Consider the following 23,799-nt stretch of genomic DNA (forward strand, 5'->3'; position numbering starts at 1 on the left):
GTTATTTATATTCCCCAAATGAGTGAGATCATATAATGACTGTCCTTCTCCGATTGACTTACTTCACTCAGCACAGTACCCTCCAGTTCCATCCACGTCGAAGCAAACGGTGGGTATTTGTCGTTTCTAATGGCTGAGTAATATTCCATTGTACACATATACCACATCTTCTTTATCCATTCATCTTTCGATGGACACCGAGGCTCCTTCCACAGTTTGGCTATTGTGGACATTGCTGCTAGAAACATCGGGGTGCAGGTGTCCCAGCGTTTCATTGCATCTGTATCTTTGGGGTAAATCCCCAACAGTGCAATTGCTGGGTCGTAGGGCAGGTCTATTTTTAACCCTTTGAGGAACCTCCACATACATATGAATTTCTATTTCAATTTTTAAACTTCATATTGAATCTTAAAGATGTGGATAATGTCCATAGGCAAAAAGAGGAATTAAAAAAATCCACCACATTAAAACAAAGAAAATGAAGTACTACTGAGTATAGGTTACATGTGTGTTATCTTATGAGGGCCTTTTATAGATTTGTCTGAGAACACAGCCAAAATATACTTCAAATTTATATCATGGATAAAAATAGGCATATATATGAAATTTTAAATATAACTTTGCTATGTAATACAATATACTGTAAATGTGATGTCTTGTAAATTGTTTTGTTTGGTGGCTCCAAAGTTTTTTGAAAAATACAAGTATGAGAGACAATTATATTTTAGATTATATAACATAGATATTAAAGTATGTATACATCACAGTATTTAAAACATGTATTATTGTATTGATAACCTTAATCTAACATAAAAATAAAATACTAATTAACAGTGAGTAATGTATAGTATTGCTTAATTATTATTTTGTACACTTGAACCTAATATAATGCTGTATATTAATTATACTTCAATGAAAAGCATAATATTAATTAAAACAATTTAGATTTTAACAGTTCAAGGAACAACTTATTTTTTAAAAGCTGGTGATATACACAAGTAGTGTTAAATTCCTTAGTCTTCTAAGAAATATGAGAGTAAGATATTATTACATTTGTCTTTAATATGTGAGGATTAGACTTTTCCAATTACAAAAGGATAAAATCTCTTATAGAAACAAATTTTTATCAGAACTTTTCAGAAGAAAATATTTTCCCCTCTACTCCTTAAAGTTTGTCATGCTTTTATATTACAATGTCCGATGAAATCTTATTGCAATGACAGAAGTATTCTGTCATTATTTACTATTAAATAAATAAATTTATTAAATAGAGGTCAAAATTGTATAAATTCGTTTTTCCAAATTACTTTTATAAGTTTGGGTATTTCTTTGAATACACAGTTGAAATATAATGAGAATGAGAACAAGAAGAATGTTAAAAATAACCATCAAGAACCACCTACTTAGTCAACATATTTGAGAGTTGTTCTCACATTGATGAGGAGTTTGAAAAGAAACTCCCCCCCCCGATTGCATGAATAAAAAATAAAATACTGAAATGAAATTTATTATTAGTGAATTAGAACATTAAGCACTAAAATTTAGGGGATCCCTGGGTGGCTCAGCGGTTTAGCACCTGCCTTTGGCCCAGGGCACAATCCTGGAGTCCCGGGATCAAGTCCCGCGTTGGACTCCAGGCATGGAGCCTGCTTCTGTCTCTGCCTCAATCTCTCTCTCTCTCTCTCTATGTCTATCATGAATAAATAAATCTTTTTAAAAAGTACTAAAATTTAAGGTAACATAATCTCTATCTTATTTTTAAATCACTGAAAGCCAAGTATATTTATATTATGTCTAGATAGATAGGTAGATAGATGATAGAGATAGATAGATGATGATAGATAGATAGATAGATAGATAGATAATAGACATACATAAATATATAATCAGCTTTCTTTTACAGATTGGAATGCCTCATATGTACCACTAAATCATGGTTATTATACATGGCAATGTACAGGAACTAACATGACATCCCATCTTTTCTTATATTTGTATTTAGGAGTATTTTGTGAATGTGATAATAGAGTATAAGTGAAAATAATATAATTAAGGAGCCATAGAAAATAAGAAAATGAAAAGATAAGCTATAACTCTTCGTCTTCTTGCTAAGGATTACTTACAGCTATGGTTGCAAATGAAGCGTTTTCACTTAGCTTATAGCAAAGATTTTCTTCTCTTTTTTTTTAACAAACCATAAGAAAAATGTATATGATAGCAGTATAGCAGTATATAATTGTGAGAGAAGATTTTGCAGGCCAGTCAACCAAAATAAAGAGGAAAAGAAACAGGTGATCAATCAAAAAATAATACCTTATTGCTTCACTCATACATCACTACCACCACATATACTGCACTACTCACTGAGTCTTGGTCTTCAGTCTCAAGAGTTGGCAGTTTTAGTGAGGTTACAAGGAAAACGTGAACCACATAGAAATATAAATGATATAATAGAGTCAACTAATACACTGATAGTGATTTATATCCTTGAGCATTTACTGAAGGGTTGTATCAGTAAGGATGATTTGGCAGAGAATGTATCTAAGTGTTTTTCCTTAAGGTAGTCTTTGAATGAATGTAAGATTTGTATTGCTAATCAAGAATAAAAAATGTTTTTTAAAAACACATGACAATGCACAAAAGTCATTTGTTTCTATTAACTAGCAATAAGAGTCCAAAATTGAAATTAAAAAAAATAATTTCATTTACAGTAGAATAACAAAAAAGAACAAAGCAAAATAAAAAGATCAAAACACATAAAATAAATTTTAAGTTTTTTCCACACTCCATACCTGTCTATCCCTTTCTACTTTTCATTAAAAAAAAACAAAAACAAAAACAAAAAACGAAAAAAAAACCTTCATAATGGATATGATCCTAAATGTAATCATTAATTTAGTAACATATATCATAAATATTAATCTGGACATCTGATTTTTAAAAAATGGTAAAAGGTGCTTATGTTTTGCATAATTTAGTCTATTAATATTTGCTATGTAGACTTTTCCAATTCTTCCATCAATATAAATAGCGCTATAAGGAACATCTATGAACAGAAATCCTTAACAACATAGTTTAGTTCCTAAATCTATTTCTGAGTTACTTGGTTAACACCTTGTAAAGTTGTAATAATTTTGATACATTAAACAAAATATTACTTTTTTAAAAAGGATTATTTTAATTCACAAACTGATTTCAGTTCAAATTTCAAAGTTAAGGTTACAAATAGGGATCCCTGGGTGGCGCCGCCATTTGGCGCCTGCCTTTGGCCCAGGGCGCGGTCCTGGAGACCCAGGATCAAATCCCACATCGGGCTCCCGGTGCAGGGAGCCTGCTTCTCCCTCTGCCTGTGTCTCTGTCTCTCTCTCTCTCTATCATGAATAAATAAACAAAATCTTTTTTAAAAAAGGTTACAAATAAAAGTAACTTTTACTTTATTTCAATATGTGAGTAGTTTTATATTCAATGATATTGTATCATCAAGATAAAACAGTTGTTTAAGTTTTCTATATTAAAAAAAAGAATTCTATATTAAAAATCATAGAATATATGCTCATAGCACCATGGCTTACTAATGAAAGTGAAATGGAATGAACTGGAAAGGCCCGGATGGAATTACTTTTGAATAAAATATTTCTAACTGCAATTACATGGGCAATTCGTGCAGATAGATTACAATTTTTTTACCTTGTCAATCAAGAGAGTTTCGTGTGTTTTAATAAAAATCTATAATATTGAGTATGAAAATTTTTATAAAGCTCTAAACACATAAAATGTAGACACGTGCAAGATATTCAAAAGTGCTAGAAAACAACCTGATTAAAAAACAACAAAAGAAAAAAATCAACTCATATGACTACATCAAACTAAAAAAGTTCATCACAGCATAAGAGACAATCAACAAAATAAAATGGTAAGTATGGAATAGAAACAAATATTTGCAAACTATATATCTGATAAGGAATAATATTTAATATATATAAGGAGCTCCTACAACTTGATATAAAATAAACAATCAGATCAAAAATTGGACTGATAACTTGAATAGATATTTTTCCAAAGAAGGCATACAAATGGCCAACAGGTACATGAAAAGATACATCACTAATCACAAGAAATGCCAATCAAAACCACAATGAAATATCAACAAATCCTGGTAAGGATATAGAGAAAAGAGAACCCTGGTTCACTCTTGGTAGAAAGCTAAATTGGTACAGCCACTATGAAAAGCAGTGTGGAGTTTCCTTTAAAAATTGAAAATACACTATGATATGATGTAGCAATTCCACTTCTGAGTATAAATCAAAGGGGATGAAACCAATACCTCAAGGGGATATCTGGGCTTCCATGTTTATAGCATCATTATTATTTACAATAGACTGTCGTGGAAACAATGTTCAATAAACTATGATACATCCAGACAATGCAATAGCATTCAGTGTTAAAAACTAAAAGAGCTAGCAAGCCATGAAAAAAAAATTAAATTAAATTAAATGCATATTACTAAGTAATGGAGGCCAATGTGAAAGGCTATAATACTGTATGATTTCAATTATATGACATTCTAGAAAGGATAAACTATAGGGAGAGTTAAAATATCAAGGATTGGGATATAGGGAAGAATGAACAAAGAATAAATAAGAATGTATAGAGTTCAGAAGATTTTCAGGGCAAAAGAACCTCTCTGCATGATACTCTATTAATAGAAAAATATCACTTTATATTTATCAAAACACATAGGATATAAACATGAGCCCTTCTGTAAATATGTGTCAGTGTAGGATACATGGATTGTAAAAGATGTACTACCCTGGTAAAAACATGTCGATAGTAGGGGAGACTATGCAAACTATGCATGTGTAGAAACAGGAGTTATATGGGGAATTCTGTGCTTTTTCTCAATTTTTCTATGAATATAAAATCACTTTAAAAAGTAATGTCTACTTTTAAAAGTAAGTGTATATCCAAGTCAATATTTGGTGTGACTATATTATTATATTTTTTTTCTTATTTCTTCTATGGGATGCTTTTTAAAAATTCCATTTCATGTTTTTATCTGGGTACCTTTGTTGTGTTATTTTGAAAATAGCACGCATTTCTTGTAAAGATTACAATTTATTCAACCTTGTTGCTGTTTTCTATTGGATTTTACTTTATACCCTGATGTTTTCATGGGTGAATACCTCAAATATGGAAGGAAATATTTTTATTTGTGGCCTTATAAGTTACAGAATTTCCTCACTCTTTAGCACTGTCTTCACTGCTGGTACATGAAAGTTTCACAGTGAATATTTATATCTATGATATGAATTTGTTGTGGAAAGGAGTTTCAAATAATTAAGATAGAGAAAGGTCAAAGAACTTGTCATTTTCTTTTACCTTACTTTCCAAAACCATTCCCATAGAAACCACAAGCAAATAACCTTATTTTAGTCCCAAATTTAAGAATAAATCCTAAATATGAAGGCATTTGAGCAGGATATTTAAATTGGAGCACATTTTGAAATAGATGAAGTCATCTATATAATAAGGCATGTTGCTGTAGGGTAAAATGCATAATGTCAATTTTCAGATTCTTCTTCAGTATCACCGGATTTTGAGCTATAGGCTTGAAATGTACAACTATTGTCAGAAGGTCCTAAGCTCATAGAAAAAAAATCAGACATTTGATGGATGTTTTTTTCAGGTCTATTCATTTCCAAGGCAGATAATTATATGAAATTGTGACAATCACTATGGTGCTTTAGGGATGAAATGCCTAAGCACAGCTATAATAGTTTGGGCAGCATGTCACTATCATCCAGAAACTTGGCACTGCTTTCAGATTAAAAGTTTTCTCATTAAAATATTAACATTATGAAAGCAGTCCAGCAAAGGTTGGACTACGAGCAAAGTAAATTTATTTTATTTGATGTTCTTACATCTCATAAATATAGGTAAGTATAATAATTAAGAATGTGAGCTTTAGGGGTTCCTGAGTGTCTTGGTTGAGTGGCTGACTCTCGATTTTGGCTCAGGTCATGATCTCAGGGTCCTGAGATAGAACCCCACATCAGGCTCCTATGCTCAGCATGGACTCTGCTTGAGATTCTCTCCCTTTGCCTTTACCCCACCCCCAAGTGTGTACTCTCTCTCTCCATCTCTCTGTCTCTAAAATAAATAAATAACATCTTTAAATAAAAGGAATGTGTGCTTTGATGGAAAAAAAGATAGTCTCTTCAACAAATGGTGTTGGGAAAACTGGACAGCCACATGCAGAAGAATATAACTGGACCACTTTTTTACACCATACTCAAAAATACATTCAAAATGGATGAAATACCTAAATGTGATACAGAATCCATCAAATCCTAGAAGAGAACACAGGCAGCAACCTCTGACCTTGGCCATAGCAACTTCTTGATAGACATGGCTCCAAAAGCAAGAGAAATAAAAGCAAAACTGAAGTATTGGGACTTCATCAGGATAAAAAGCTGTTGCACAGCAAAGGAAACAACAAAACTGAAAGGCAACCTATGGAATAGGAGACAATACTTTCAAATGACATATCAGATAAAGCGCTAGTATCCAAAATCTATAAAGAACTTCTCAAACTCAACACTCCAAAAAATAAAAAATCCTGGGCAGCCTGGATGGCTCAGCAGTTTAGCTCCGCCTTCAGCCCAGGGTGTGATCCTGGAGACCGGGGATCGAGTCCCGCGTCGGGCTCCCTGCATGGAGCCTGCTTCTCCCTCTGCCTGTGTCTCTGCCTCTCTCTCTCTGTCTCTGTGCGTCTTTTATGAATAAATAAAGTCTTTAAAAAATAAATAAAAATAAATAATCCAGTCAAGAAATGGGCAGAAGACATTAACAGATATTTCTCCAAAGAAGACATACAGATGACTAACAGACACATGAAAAAATGCTCAGCATCACTCATCATCAGGGAAATACAAATCAAAACCGCAATGAGATACCACCTCCACACCAGTCAGAATGACTAAAATTAACAATTCAGGAAACAACAGATGTCAGTGAGGATCTGGAGAAAGGGGAACCCTCTTACACTGTTGGGAATGCAAACTGGTGCAGCCACTTTGTGAAACAGTCTGGAAGTTCCTCAAAAAGTTAAAAACAGAACTACTCTATGATTTAGCAAGTGCACTACTAGATATTATACAAAAATAGTGATTTGAAGGTGCACATGTACCCCAGTTTTTATAGAAGCAATGTCCACAATAGCCAAAATATGGAAAGAGCCCAGATGCCCATTGACAGATAAATGGATAAAGAAGTAGTATACAGATACACAATGGAATATTAGCCATCAGAAAATAATGAAATCTTGCCATTTAGAACAATGTGGATGGAACTAGAGAGTCATGTTAAACAAAATAAGTCAGAGAAAGATACCATATGATTTCACTCATATGTGGAATTTAAGAAACAAACCAGATGAACATAGGAGAAGGGAAAGAAAAATAAAATAAGATAAAAACAGAGGGAGGCAAACCATAAGAGACTCTTAACTTTAGGTAATAAACAGAAGGTTGCTGGAGGGGAGGTAGATGAGGGCATGGGGTAATTGGGTGATGGGCATTAAGGAGGGCACTGGGTGTTAAATGCAACTAATGAATCACTAAACTCTACCCTGAAACTAATATTACACTATCTGGTAGCTAACAAATTTAAATTAAAAACAAAACAAATGAATGTGACCTTGTGTCCTATTTGCCTATGTTCAAACTTCGGCTTCCCAACCCTTTTGCTTAGAATCCTATACTAGTTATTTCTTTGAACTGCAGTTTCCTCATCCATACATTAGAGTTGTTGATAGTGTCTTTTTCAAAGAAAGGCTATAAAATTAAGTTAGTTAAGTCCTATAAAGTTCCTGGAACAGTGTTTAGCATAATTAGTGCTCAAAAAATACTAATACTATTACTATTCTTAATAGTACTATTTTATTGCTTATTGTTAAATAATTATAGTAATCTTATAATTTTAACACATATTTTGAGTAACATCTATGTATTCTCAAAAAAAGTAGAAGATAACAGGAAGTTTATAGCTCTCATTCTCTTGGAATTCTCTCATTCTTAGACTTATTATTTTCAACAAAAGTGGAAAAGAAGTTAATTTCAATATAAAATAAACTATTTAAGAACTTTTTTGCATGTGGATTTTCTTTTTTATTTCATACTTAATAACATTAAAATATTTATTATTTTTAGTAATGCTTGTCAAGTTTACTAAATTGTTAATATTTTTATTACTAATGATACTTATACTACTAAAATATACATTCAATATTTATAAAAGTATTTTTAGAAATTATTAATTTGGGCAGCCCTGGTGGCTCAGCGGCGCCACCTTCAGCTCAGGGTGTGATCCTGGAGACCTGGTATAGAGTCCCACCTCAGGCTCCCTGCATGGAGCCTGCTTCTCCCTCTGCCTGTGTCTCTGCCTCTCTCTCTCTCCTCTCTGTGTATTCTCATGAATAAATAAATAAAATCTTTTTTAAAAAAGAAATAATTAATCCATCCAAATTGTTAAAATTTCTCTAAGCATTGACTAAAGACAGCTTAGAATATTTTGCTAATTGAAAGCACAATAGAAATGTTAAATGCGCATTTACATGCTTTAAATGTTTTTTTTAACGAAGTCACTAGTGAAAATGAAGAAATTATGTCATTTTTACAAGCTTTTGAGCATATCCTAAAGTGAAATATTTTTTATTCTTGCCCAAATAACATAGTTAAACATATTTTGTTGTGTTTTACAAAAAGAGCATTAGGAACATTCATGCAAGGTTTTGTAAGTGCATATGCCATCATTTCCCTTGGATAAATACTTAAGAAGAGAATGTCTGAGTCATATGGAAGTTATGTCGATTTTTTTTTAGAAACTATCAGATTCTCTAGGTATTTTGTGCCATTTTATATCTATAATAACAGTGAATGGGAAAGGTACTACACATCTCTGCTTAGAATTGGTATGGTCAGACTTTAATACACACCCACATACACACAGAATCTTCTGAAAATGAGCAAAGTATATATTTTCACTTATGTATCATGTATTCATAAATCTACCTCAATATTTGTAGTTCCAGTTATACAGGTATTCTACTTTTATTATATTTATCTCTAAGTATTTTATATTTTTTGATGTTCTGGTAAGTGATGACTTAAAATTTTAATTTCCAATTGTCCACTGCTCTTATATAGAAACACAATTTATGTGTGTATATTGGTATTGTATCATACAAATCTGCCTAAACTCATCTAATAGTTTTAACTAACTTATTTGTAGATGTCATTATATTTTCTGCCAAAAAAGAGAGTTCCTCAATGCAATTCTATTTTGGACTGTATAATTATTTGTTGTGTGAGGCTATCCTGTGTGTTGTAGCATTTTTAACAGCATCCTTGTCCTCTACACACTAGATGTCAGTAGTACCCCATTAGTTTTGATAATTAAAAATATCTCCAGATACTGCCAAATATCTCCTGGTGGCAATAGCACCCCTAGTGTAAAACCATTGATATAATTATTCATGTCATCTGTGAATAAAGACAGTTTTCTGATTCCTTTCCATTATGAATGCCTTTTTGTCTTTCACTTATTTATATTGATTGCATCAATAAGAATTTCTAGTACAATGTTGAATAGAAGCAGTGAAGATGAATATACTTATTTTATTCTTGATCTTAGGGTGGATATATTTATTCTTTTGCCATTTAGAATGACATTAGCTATAGGTTTTTCATAAATGCTCTTCCTTAGGTTAAGAAAGTTGCCTTCTGCACCTGGAGTGTTGATCTTTTATCAGTAATGGATGTCGGAATTGGTTAAATGTTTTTTTGTTGTTATTCCATCATTTAAGATTATCATATTTCTTTTTTCTTTTAAATCTTGCTATTATTGTAGATTACATTGGTTGATTTTTTAATGTAAAGCAATCTTATATTAGTGAGATAAACCTTACTTGAATATAATTCATTGCCCATTTCATTTATAACCGAATTTGATTTGTGAAAAATTTATGTAAAATGTTTACATTTATATACATGGAGGATAACAATCTGTAGTTTTCTTATAATGTCTTTGATTTTGGTTAAAGGTAATACTGATTTCATAGAATAAATTGGAATGTATTCCCTCCTTTTCAATTTTTGGAAACATTTTCTGCTAGATTGTTTGATATTTGGTAGGATTCATCAGTGAAGCCTGTGAACCTAGACTTTGCAGAAAAACTTATAAATACAAATTTAATTTATTTTGTTTAATAGATATGAGGCTATTATATATATGTATATATCTCACATATTATATGAGATGTGACACTCATATTACACATGTATTCTTGAATAACTGGTAATTTTGTCTGTAGAGCAATTGTCTATTTTAAATTTTGTAGAATTACTGACATGTAGTACATAATTCCTTTTTCTCCTATAGGCTGAGTATATATGTCCCCTCAAAATTCATATGTTAAAATCTAATCCCCAGTGTGATGGTTTTTGGAGGTGGAGCCTTTGGGGGCCTTTGGTCATGAGGACTTCTCTCTTATAAAAGATTAGTGCCATAATTAAAGCATATCCCAAGGATTTCTTTGCCATGTTTACCATGTGGGAATATAGAGGAAAAAATAAAGGTCATCTGTGAACCAAAAAGCAGCTATTACCAGACACTGAATCTGCTGGCACTTTAATCTTGGACTTCTCGGCCTCTAGAACTATAAGAAATAAATTTTTATTGTTTATAAGTGACCCAGTCCATCATGTATTGTTATAGCAGCCTGAATTGGCTAAGACATTACACTTTTAACTATTATAGAAGCAGATTTTGTTATAATTGATTTCCTCTACTGTCTTTATATTTTCTATTTTAGTGATTGTATTATCTCATCTTCATCACTGACTTTCTTCTACTTATTTTAGGTTAAATTTACTCATCTTTTTTGTTTGTTTGTTTGTTTATTAAGTTAAAGTCATTGGTATGAAACTATTTTTCTTCTCTAGCACTGGCATATACTACTATAAATTTACCACTACCTTATTCCTTAGTGGTAGTCTACAAATTTTCATATTTGTATTTTTTATTTTCACTGAGTACAAAATGCTTTGTGTTTTTTAATGCCATCTTCACTTTCATTCAATAAAAATATTCTCTAACCTCCTTCTTAATACTTTCTTTAATCCATGCATTATTTGAAAGTTGTTAATTTGTTTTATATTACATGGGATTTTTCCAGAGATCCTTTTGTCATTGACTGCTATCAAAACTCCATTGTAATCAGAGAACATACTTTGTACAATTTAAATCCTTTAAATGAAGGCACCTGGGTGGCTCATTTGGGCTCAAGTCATCATCCCAGGGTCCTGGGATTGAGCCCTGCATTGAGCTCCCTGCTCAATGGGGAGCCTGCTTCTCCTGCTCCCTCTGCTGCTCCCATTTGCTCGTGTTCTCTCAATCTCTCTCAAATAAATAAATAAAATATTTTAGAAAAAATTTAAATAAATCCTTTAAACTTATTCAGAATCATTTTATGGTCCAGAATATAGGCTATTTTGGTAAATCTTTTTTTGTCCAATTGAAAAAATGTATACACTTTTGTTACTGGGTAGAGTGCTCTGTACATGTCAATTGGGTTAAGTCGGTTGATGGTATTCATCTATAGTGAGGGTTTTTTTTTTTTTTTTTGTCTTACTGATCTAACAATTATTAAGAAAGCAGAATAAGCATGAAAATTAGCATTCCAACTACAAGAAATAGTTTTGGGATCCAGTAAGTTAATGCTTAGTTGGTGATACATTTGGTTTGAATTTAGCAAGACGTAGCTATAGATGTACATGTAGATACATATCAGTCTCTTCAGTATATATTTATTATTAACCATTCTTGAATGCAAATATCTTCTAGAAATATCCTTCATTAATTTTGTGGATATACTTACAACCTTGAAAAAAATATGTGGGCTTTGGCAATGCTTACTGGAAAGATGAGGTATAGTAGAGGAGAAAAATATTGAAATGAACATAGGCAGGAGATGATTGGCAGAAAAAATACTAATCCTAGTATGGAAGATTTAGCTCCCTTTGAGACCTAGTTGAAATGGAAGTTCTTACTCATCAGGAACTGATACTGTAGTATATAGAGGCCACCCTTAGGCAATAGGATTGAGCAATGAAAACTTGAGCAAGGCAGAAGGGCTCACAGTGACCACCCAGCTGAAAGCAAACAGGCTTATAAAGTGACCCACCTTGAAATAGCCATAGGCCCTAACTGACCAATTACAACCAGTCACAGTTCATAAGATTACCAAAAGGGAAGATGCCATACATCCTCTCCAACTGTGGCCCCTCACCATTTAGTGGCAGACAGTCTCTCCTTTGCTGTTCTGCAAATACCTGGCAATGTATTAAATAAATTTCTATCTCTTTTGTCCTGCCTTGGGCGAATTCTTTCATTACATGAACCACTGGACCCCTCCCAATTAGGATACCCCACACTTATTGGCTCCCCATCTGATCAGGGACTCTCACGTTGTATATAAAATTATAAACACAGAATTTTTTTTCTGGTTTGATTGATATAACCTGAAATTAAAATATCAGAATCTGTGCATTCATTGTGCACACAAACCAGAGTATGTCCACTTTTAAATGCTCACAGCTTAGGCATCAAACAATACATAAAAATAAATAAAGACCAATCATGATATGTGACTGAATTATCTTTCTACTCTTTCTTTAGAAAATTACATTACAAAATTATTGTGATATGAAAACACAATTAGAGTATCCAACAATCAAATGCAGGAGAAATTTTATAGAGTAGTTCAAGCAGGTAATTAATAATAATAATGTGTTGTGGTTTTTTGCAGTTTTTAATGTTATAGAATTCGTAAGTCTTCAAAAAGATGTAATTTGTTGTGATTTCTCTGCACATTTCAAATTAGTATTCATTCTCATATATAATTTGTTTTCAATATTTTTATATTTATATTCTTTTAAGAGTCTCCCAGTACCTGAATCTTATATGATTGTGTAGCAAAAGCTTACTAGAATGAAAGAGTATTAGGAAATGATAGGAGAAAAGTAATGCACAGTCAGATTCTGTTGGACTTTTAGGCTACAGGAGTGAATTTAAGTCATTATCTTACAGCATTGGGCTAGTGTTAGGGGGAAAATAAAAAGAAAAAAAATCATTCTGGTTCTGGCATGAAGAATAGATCAGAGAGAGCAAACACAGAATCAGATTCCAGTTGAAAATGTATTTCATTATTCAGGCTTAAGATGATGGTAACCTGGTCCAGTATTTCATGATGAGATTGAGAAGATATAGAAAGCTTATAGAAAGGGATGAAATAAAGTGTTATAAACACACAAGGAGGTTTTTGTTTTGTTTCATTTTGTGTTAAAGTGTATTGTCATGGACACATACAGCAAGTTATATAGATTCATGAGTATTTGTCTTGAGCCTCTGGGCAAATTTTTGTCCATTTACAAATATAAAAAAAGAATAAATCTTAAACATCTATAGCTTGTGTAAAGCACGTATCAGGAGATCTCATCAAAGAAAAGAGAAGAAATGGCTGAATGGCTCAGAGCCAGAATAGTGCAATAATTCACAAGAAGTAGGGTGTGTTCAGTAGTGACAAATTCTGCTGAAATTGATGTGGGCAGAGATGTGTTCAGTGGATCTAAAAATAACATTACTTTGGAAAGAACACATTTAATAATCTGGGAGTTTCAAGCTTTTTTGCAAAATTGGAGTGGATTGAAGAGTCAATAAGGTGTTAGGAGATGATAATCTATCATTAATGCTATCAAGAAGTGTTTATTAATGATGTTTTCCCACAGGTCACCACCTGTGATCACAGTGAGCTTTGAAGTGTTCATAACCTGAACCCATCCATCTGGGGGCTTACCTGCAGGTTGGGAGGAGGAGCCAGCTCATGTGTGCTGTTTCTCACCATACCTACTGCCATCTTGCCACTAACACTTCTAGGTTGCTGTGAATCATGGGCCAAGCCAGCTCATTAGTCCCTCGTTCTGTAGCCTGGGGTTATACCTACAGCCCCTGGGCCCACAGAGAATCACATTGTTTAAAATGCTAAATATCAAATGTACTTCAAGACAGAAGTTTGAGTGAGACACCTTGTGGCCCTGTGCCTGGGAAGAGTAAGGGTACCTCGCCAATATAATTTTTTAAGTGTTTATTGAAGCTAAGCAGAGAAATGAGAAAATCTAGAGGGAATATAAAGTTTATTTTTTTGGGGGGGCGATATGATGTTTAGAAAGAAATGGATAGTGGAGGAGCTATTCTGAGTTATTATTATAAGAATAGGGAAATTCATTTATCTTAAAAATAAATGGAAGTTGAAAATTTGTTAATGCAAGGGAGAGACTACCAAAAGGCTAATTTATGAATGTTTTAAATGACACTAAGGTAAGAATTCAAGAAGTAGTTTATTTAGAAGATATAAAAACACTAGTAGGGCAGTGGGAAATTGAAATTGGAACAGAAAGAAGCCAATAAATTTGTGTCATCAATCCAAGTAGACTATGAAAAATAGTGTAGAGCACACATTTGTTATTCTATACAAGGAATAGGAAGTCGGTACAAACTTATTTGAGAGCTTCTCCTAGTCCAGAACTCTCAGCTCTGACAGCATACAGTAGTCTTCCCTGGAGAAAGCCCTCAGGCAGAGGTAGAGATAGTGTGGCAGCTGGAATTTGTCCAAGACACCAGAATTGTAAAGGCCTAAGGGCTGTAGGTGTAGCACCTATAGCATCACCCAATTCAAAAACTAGATATGTTATAACTGAATATTATAAATTCTAGGTTAAAGTGCACATTTCTACTTAAGAAAGTAAATGTTATAGTTTTTGTTCAAGTTTTCATATTTGAGTCATTTTTAAAACAAATGACGTGTTGTATTTAAGTTATTCCTTTCAATTGAATATTTGGGTGGAATAGATTGCAGGATAAAAGCAATGGATATTAATATAAATTGAGAAACAATTTTTCATTAATTTTAGATTTAATTACGGGATAGCATGTGCAACTTATCAAATAAGTTTTGTCGTTTTGCCTAATGCAACTACCTGCGGCTACAGATGACAAAACTGGAAGAGAAGGAGACTCCTAACTAGTGAAGGAGACTTTCCTTTGTTATCATTTAACTTAATTTTAAAAACTTTTACATAGAATAACTCTATTCTTTAGTCACAAATACTTAAATTGGAGAAATGTTAAAGGGAAACTATTTTATAAAGGCAAGCATTTTGGAAAGGAATACATTGATTAAATTCACAGTAAGCCTGTGAATGGTTTTGCCCAAGGTAAAATGATCAACTAATTCAATTCAGGGAAATATAAAAGAGGGTGAAAACCACCGTTTTAAATATTAATTCCTTGCACTGGAAAGGTAACAGCACTTCTTTAAACTCTTATATCACAGTCCCAGTTGGTGGTTGATGATTCTGACAAGCTGTGATGCTATCTACTTAACAAAGCCCAGAGCTTTCATGCTGTTATACAACAGTGATTTTCTGATATGCTTGATATGAGTATAAGGTTTTATTCTAATAATGCTATCTTGAAACTCTGACACCCCTGTAGTCTTTCTTAGAAAAGAATGTGACAGCCCCTGGGCCCACAGAGAATCCCATTGTTTAAAATGCTAAATATCAAAAAAATAAAAAATAAAAAATAAAAATAATAAAATGCTAAATATCAATGACTGTTGGAGAAAAGAAGACTATTCAGATGAGTATAGATTTCTAAGCATCATTTCCATTCACTTTACTAAAAAGAAAAAAAAAGACATTAAAAACTAAAACTATATATGTACATTTTTGCATGTTACACTACTATTCTGATTTCCTTATGACAGCTAAACAACTAACATTTGATATAACAGTAAATATTCTACAAACATTTGACATTTTGCAAATTCACTTTCCTGATAGGCCCTCTTTTTAATTATTAATATTTTAGTTAAATATTATTTAATATTGGTATAATATAATAAGTTCTGTCCCTCCCACCAAACTTGCAGTTATGAAGAAACAGGAAACAGTAGTCTCTACTACTTAGAAAAGTACAGAAATATAGAAATGGTCTCCACGATGCCAACTTGAAAGGATGACTGAAAGCTGCAAGTGAATGTGATACCTTTGAGGATTTCAGAGCTAAAAAAAAAAAAAAAAAAAAAAAAAGAAGTGACCAAGAGAAGGCAGCAAGCTTTATTGGGTGGCCACTTAGAAAGGATTGCATGAGGGATTCATTCACACCAAGAGATCTTTTAGAGGCAGCAGTGCAAGACCTTAGTCTAGAAATGGAAATGGCCAAGGTAACTCCCATGGGAGACGGAATTTGGAGAGGGCATTTAGTTTGTCTATGATGTTGCTTAGCAACAAAGTGGGGAATATGAATTGCCAAGCACCAAAGAACAATAGTAGCTTGTTTTTTTTTTATAGATACGAGTTTTGTTTTTTTCATGGCTATTGTATGTTGAGTGAATTTTCATATGTTATAAAAAGCAGGTAGGATCTATATGGCAAAACTTTGCTGATTTGAGCTGTATTTCAAGTAATTGCATGTTTAAGAATTTGAGTTTTGTGCCAGCAGTCTTTAAGCTAGTGATCTGAGCTTGCTATGAAGTAACCAACAAAGGGGTGAATAAACAGGTACCATCTTTTGCCATTTATATAACAATCCATCCTTTGGTCCCATGTTTTTTACATACAATTTTGTGTGCACAATCCTTTGGATGTCACTATCTGGTGTTTCTTTTTACTGCTGTGTTAAAGAATATAGAAATATACTTGTATATAAACATAAAGTATTACTTTATAATATTATAATATTTACAATAGTATTATATTAAGCATACTTAAATATACTGGTATATTCTATACCAGGAGGGCTATTAGAAAGTTGCTTTATGTCATTGGAGGGTTGCAGCTAGCATGGTTTTTAGGGTCAAGTACTAGGGGATTTCACTGCTCATTAAAAATCTATTGGAATTTTGAGCTAAAGTCGAGTACCAGAAATATTGTCCAAAGTTGGATGAGGGAAGCTTATGATAGAATAAGCAATTTGACTTCCTTACAGGTTCACCAGGCTCCCTCTGCTGCCTGTATACTGTGTTTTTATGAAAGTCAATTTGTATAGTTTAGTGCAATTTTAAGTGGTGCTAATTGGAGCCTATAATAGTGTCAAAAAGCTTGGATTTTATCTGCCTTGCATTCAGACATGGGTCTAATAAATTGGTTATTTGTGATAACCACAAATTACTAGGAATGTAATTCCCAGTAATGGTAGGACTCATCCTACCATTGCCCATATTATTCGTGTGAGATTAGCTTCTGGATATTGTTGTTGGATGTCATTGATTAAGGGCATAATCTTATTTTGGTAAATAAAGTTCATATGGGAAATTGGCCAGGAGAGGTTTATTATGCTAAATGTATTAAAATTAGGTTGGAAATGTCCTATATCCATGCTATGCAGTGTAGGTGCCACTGGCCACAAGCACCTATTAAGTAATTGAAATGAAACTAGTGTCACTGAGAAACTGGATTTTTAATTTTATTCAGTTTTTAACAAGAGTTTGGTGTGTACTGACATCTCATTGTGGTTTAATTTTGCATTTCCCTGATGACTAATTATGTTGAACATCTTTTTGTGTTTATTTGCTCTCTCTCTCTATCCTCTCCATTAAGATATCTATTAATGATTCTTTCATCTTCATTGAAGTATATTGGTATACAAAAAAAAAACAAATATAATTAATGCACATAATTTGGTGAGTTTGGACATATGTATATACTCATATTACTATAAACACAATCCAGGAAATAAACGTTACCTGTCACCTCCAAAAGTATCCTTGTGCCCCCCTCCCTTTTTTTAAGATTTTATTTATTTATTCATGAAAAACACACATAGAGAGAGGCAGAGACATAGCAGAGGGAGAAGCAGGTTCCCTATGGGGAACGTGATGTGGGACTCAATCCCAGAACCCCGGGATCACAACCTGAGCCGAAGGCAGATGCTCAACCACTGAACCACCCAGGTGCCCCCCCTTGTGCCCCTTTTTTGATGTGATTCTTTTCTTTTCTTTTTTTTTCTTTTTTTCTTTTCTTTTCTTTTCTTTTTTTTTCTTTTCTTTTCTTTTCTTTTTTTCTTTTTTTTCTTTTTTTTCTTTTCTTTTCTTTTTTTCTTCTTTCCTTTCCTTTCCTTTTCTTTTTTCTTTCCTTCCTTCCTTCCTTCCTTCCTTCCTTCCTTCCTCCCTCCCTCCCTTTCTTCCTTCCTTCCTTCCTTCCTTCCTTCCTTCCTTCCTTCCTTCCTTCCTTTCTTTCCTTCCTTCCTTCTTCCTCCCCTCCTTTCCTTTTTTCTATCTTTTTTAGTAAGAACACTTAACATGAGATCTACCACCCTCATACATTTTTCAGATGCAGTAGTTTATTGTTAACTATACACACTTTGTGCAGCAGATCTCTGTAACTTACTTGTCTTATATACCTGTAACTGTATGCTTATTGAACAACTGTCCATATTCTCTGTTACAGCATTTTATTGCACACTTCTGTACATTTGACTATATAAGATGCCTCATATAGTAGTATTTGTCCTATTGAGTTATCTTACTTAACATAAAGTCATCCAGGTTCATCCATAATATCACAAACAACATGATAATTTTCTTTTTAAAGGCTAAATACTATTCTGTGTGTATATATACCACATTTTCTTTATCTGTTCAACTCTTGGACATTTATTTGGTTTCCAAATCTTAGATATTGTGAGCTTTGGTACGTTGAACATGGAAATGCAGATATCTCTTTGAAATCTTGATTTCAATTCTTTGGATACATACCTAGAAAGGAGATTCCTGATCATGTAGTATATCATTTTTTTTTTTGAGGAAACTAAATATTGTTTTCCAAAAGAGCTGTATTATTTTACATTCTTAGTATAGTAGGATTTCAACTTCTCCACAAACTTACCGGGGCATTTTTTAAAAATAATAGCTAACCTAACAGGTATGAGATAATATCCTTTTGTGGATTAATTTTCATTTCCCTGATGATTAGCTATATTGAACATCTTTCACATATCTGTTGGTCATTTGTATGTCTTCTTTGGAAAAATTAAAGGTCTTTTTTGTCCATTTTGACCAGTTTGTTTTCTTACTGTTGAGTTGCATGAGTTTCTTATATATTTTGCTGGGTGATGAGCATTAAGGAAGGCACATGAAGAGATGAGCACTTTTATACTATATGTTGGCAAACTGAATTTAAATTATATATATAATATTTAATATATGAATAATATTTATATATATAAATTAATCCCATGTCATTTATGTGGCTTGCAAATTTTTCTCCCATTCATTTGGGAGATTGGTTGCCTTTTTACTCTGTTTCTTCTGCTGTACAGAAGTCTTTTAGTTTGATGCAATCCAACTTGTTTATTTTTGCTTTTGTTACTTGTTTTTTTTAAATTCATATCCAAAAAAAAGTGTTGCCAAAACCCATGTCAAAAAACTTTTATCCTATTTTTCTTCTAGTAAATTTATGGTTTCAGATCTTATTTTTAAGTCATTAATTCTTTGATTTGATTTTTGTATACAATGTAAGACAAGGATCCAATTCCATTCTTCTTCATGTGGATATCCATTTTTCCCAGCACCATTTGTTGAATAGACTATCCTTTCCCATTGTATTTTATTGATACTGTTGTTGAAGTTTAGTTGACTATAAATGTGTGAATTTATTTGGAGGGGGAACTTAGAGCTTTTCCTCTAAGATCTGGTCATCACTCTCTCTTCTGCTATTTAACATAGTATTGGAAGTCTTAGCCAGGACAATTAGATGAGAAATAGAAGTAAAAGTCATCCAAGTTAGAAAGGAGAAAGTAAAATTATGTTTGCAAATGACATGATAGTATATGTAAAAAGCCCAAAAGACTCAATCAAAAATAAAACAAAACAAAACAAAAAAAAGAAATCCCATCAGAACTAATGAACAAATTCAGTAAAATTGTGAAATACAAAGCCAACATAAAAAATTATACTTCATTACAATAACAGCAAACTATCTGATAAGGAAATTAAGAAAACAATTTCATTTACAATAGCAACAAATAGACTCAAATACTTAACAATAAATATAACCAAAAAATGAAAGATTTGTACACTGAAAATGATAAAACAATGGTGAAGGAAATTAAAGAAGACATAGATAAATGGAAAAAATATCCCATGTTGGAAGAAGTGAAAGCAATTTGAGCAAGTACAAAACTAGTGGTATACTTCCCGACTTTAAAATAGATTACAAATCTGGGGCACCTGGGTGGCTCAGTTGGTTAAGCATCTGACTTCAGCTAAGGTCATGATCACAAGGTCCTGGGATCAAGCCCTACATTGGGCTCCCCACTCTGTGAGGAGTCTGCTTGTCCCTCTGCTCTTCCTCCTGCTCATGCTTGCTCTCTGTCTCTCAAATAAATGAAACCTTTAAAAATAAAAAGTAAATATGTTACAAATATACAATAATCAAAACAGGCATAAAAACAGACATATATACCAACAGGATAGAATAGATATCTCAGAAATAATTTCACACATTTGCAGTCAATTGATTTTCAATAAATATTATAGTGCTCAGTTTAAGCCTTGATCAGTTGATCGATTAGATGCCCCTCATGGATATCCAGTTGCTTTAGCACCATTACTTGCAAAGACTATGTAACTATCCTTTTTTTTCTTTTTCTTTTTCCTTTGTCAAAATTAGGCATAATTTTGCATGTATGTTTCTAAATTTCCTATCCTATTGCATTGATCCATGTATGTATCTCTCTGCCAATATCACATTCCTTTTAAAGATATTTATTTATTTATTTATTTATTTATTTATTTATTTATTTATTTATGAGAAAGAGCTTGCATACATGCACATGAGTTGGGGGAGGAGCAGAAGGGTAGGAAGAGGGAAGGGGAAAGAATCTCAAGCAGACTGTGCAGAGCACAGCACCTACTCAGGGCTAGACCTGGTGACACTGAGATTGTGACATGAGCTGAAACCAAGAGTCAGACATTTAACCAACTGAGTCACCCAGGTGCCCCCTATATCACTTTCTCTTTAATTCTGTAGCTATATAATAAGCACTATAATTAGGAACAATGATATTTCCCCACCTCATTCTTTTCATTTTTCAAAGTTTATTTTTAGCCCTTCTGGTTCTTGTGCCTTTCTATATGATTATAGTATAACTCATCTATCTCTGTAAAAAAATATTGCTTGCTTTGATAGTAATTATAATAAGCTTATAAACTCACTTAACAGTTTACACTTTACTATGCTGATGCTTCTAAATTATGAACATGGAATATATCCCTAATTACAATAAGCTTATAAACTCAACTTGAAGACAGTTTACCCTTTAATATGCTGATGCTTTTAAATTATGCACATGGAATATATCCCTAATTACTGAAGCCTTTTTTATTTCTTCATCAACATTTTTCAATTTTTAGAATGTATTTTTCATTTGTAATTTTTTTTGCTTCTGTCATACCAAAACATGTCATTATCTTTGTAGTAAGTGTAAATGATATTGTGTTTTGAATTTTGGTTTCCATATGTTCATGATTATTATTTAGAAATTTTGTTGAATTTTTTGTACATTGATCTCATATCTTGCATCATTGTTGAACTCAATTATTAGTCTAGGAAAAATTTTTTTTTCTAGATTTCTTGGAATTTTCAATGTAGAATATCCTGTTATTTGTAAATAAATATAGCTGCAGACTGTTTCCAATATGCAAGAATTTACTTATTTTTATTTTTTTATTATAGTGATTTGAACTTCCAGGACCACGTTGGATAAAAGCAAACATCTTTCTTTAAAAAGAAAAAAAAACTCCTTTTATCCTAGACCTTAAGGAGATCTTAGGGAGAAAACATTAAATTTTTATCTACTTAGCAATAGGTTCTCTGTAGATACTCTATATCAAGTTAATAAGATTCCTGTCTGTTTTTAGTTCTTTGAGAATTTTATTTACTTGTTGGATTTTTGTTAAATACTATTTTTTAATCAAGTGATATTGATCATATAATTTTTCTTCTTTAGTCTTTTGTGGTTGGTTAAATTGATTGATTTTCTTTCTTTTTCTTTTTTAAAGAGGTGAGACAGGGGGAAGGGGCAGAGGGAGAGGGAGACAGAATCTTAAGCAGACTCCATGCCCAGTGTGAAGGCCAGTGCAGGGCTTGATCTCACAACCCTGAGATCAGGACCTGAGCCGAAATCAGGAGTTGGACACTTAACCAACTGAGACGCCCACGTACCCCACACTTATTGATTTGCTAATATTGAACCAGCTTTGCAGTTTTGCACTAAAGTCCACTAATTATCATGTATAAATTATATTTATACATTGTTGAATTTGGTTTACTAATATTTTAATGAATATTAATATTCATCTAGAGTATTCTTTTTTTTTGTATTGGTTTCTCTCTTTTTGGTATTAGGGCAATAACAACTTAGAAAATGCAGTGGTCCATATTCTTTTTACTTTTATGGGATGGGGGAAATACTGTGCAAATATTATGTTAATTTTTCTTTAAATTATTGGTAGAATTCTGCAACTAACACTTCTGGCCTAGAAGTCTTTCTGAGTAATCTTCATTTCTGAGGGATAATTTTAATGGATATTATATATATATATATATATCATATATCATATATCATATATCATATATCATATATATCCTACTAAGCCACCCAGGCGTCCCTGCAGATATTTTCATCATATTTTCTAAATCTTATTTTACCTACTTTCCAAAACACACAGCCTTATGTTCTTATTGCTTAACAATTAACTATGTTTGCTGATTAATATTTAATACCCTTATTGATTTCAATATATTTTGTATTCCTGCTTATTAATTACAATAGCATATTAATTACAATATATTTGCTATTCCCACTCAATGGCCATGACATTTATCATAACAACAAATGTATTTTTATCTAAGAATTCTTTGGAAAAATAAAAAAATATTCAATGAATTATAGTTTGTGAATGGTAAAAAGAACTAAGAAGTATATCAACTATATGGATTTAATTTCATCATTTGAAAATGCTGGTGAAGAGAGGTATTTGATGACTCTTTGCAGGACATTATCACAGGCATTTATATTTGTAAGGGGGACATGCATGTACACACATATTTACATTTGTGTACATAGGCACACAAGCTTCCTTCTAACACTATAACAGATTAGCTCATACTATGAGATTAGGGTACACACATTATGTACCATCCTATCAAAGATAAGGATTTTGGGCACCTGGGTGGCTCAGTGGTTGAGTGTCTACCTTTGGCTCAGGTCATGATCCTGGGGTGCTGGGATCAAGTCCTGTATCAGGCTCCTTGCCGGGGGTCTGCTTCTCCTTCTGCCTATGTCTCTACCTCTCTCTCTCTGTCTCTTATGAATAAATAAATAAAATCTTAGAAAAAAATAAGGATTTGTAAAATAATTTAGGCAGAAAATTTGATATAAATTGGCTTTGGAATTATATATTTCAAGTAAGAGATGTGATGTTCTTTTTTTATTTTTATAATAAATTTATTTTTTATTGGTGTTCAATTTACCAACATACAGAATAACACCTAGTGCTCATCCCGTCAAGTGCCCCCCTCAGTGCCCGTCACCCATTCACCCCCACCCCCGCCCTCCTCCCCTTCCACCACCCCTAGTTCGTTTCCCAGAGTTAGGAGTTATATGCTCTGTCTC

The 23,799-nt window shown here is 32.6% G+C and overlaps 1 pseudogene; it reads right to left on the reverse strand.

Moving 5' to 3' along the window:
• LOC144283824 (large ribosomal subunit protein eL13 pseudogene) overlaps positions 1-13,975 on the reverse strand; it is a 74,515-nt pseudogene extending 60,540 nt beyond the window's left edge.
• Positions 13,976-23,799: the final 9,824 nt, after the last annotated feature.

The sequence above is a fragment of the Canis aureus genome, chromosome 14 (genome assembly GCF_053574225.1).
Source record: "Canis aureus isolate CA01 chromosome 14, VMU_Caureus_v.1.0, whole genome shotgun sequence".
Classification (NCBI taxonomy): domain Eukaryota; kingdom Metazoa; phylum Chordata; class Mammalia; order Carnivora; family Canidae; genus Canis; species Canis aureus.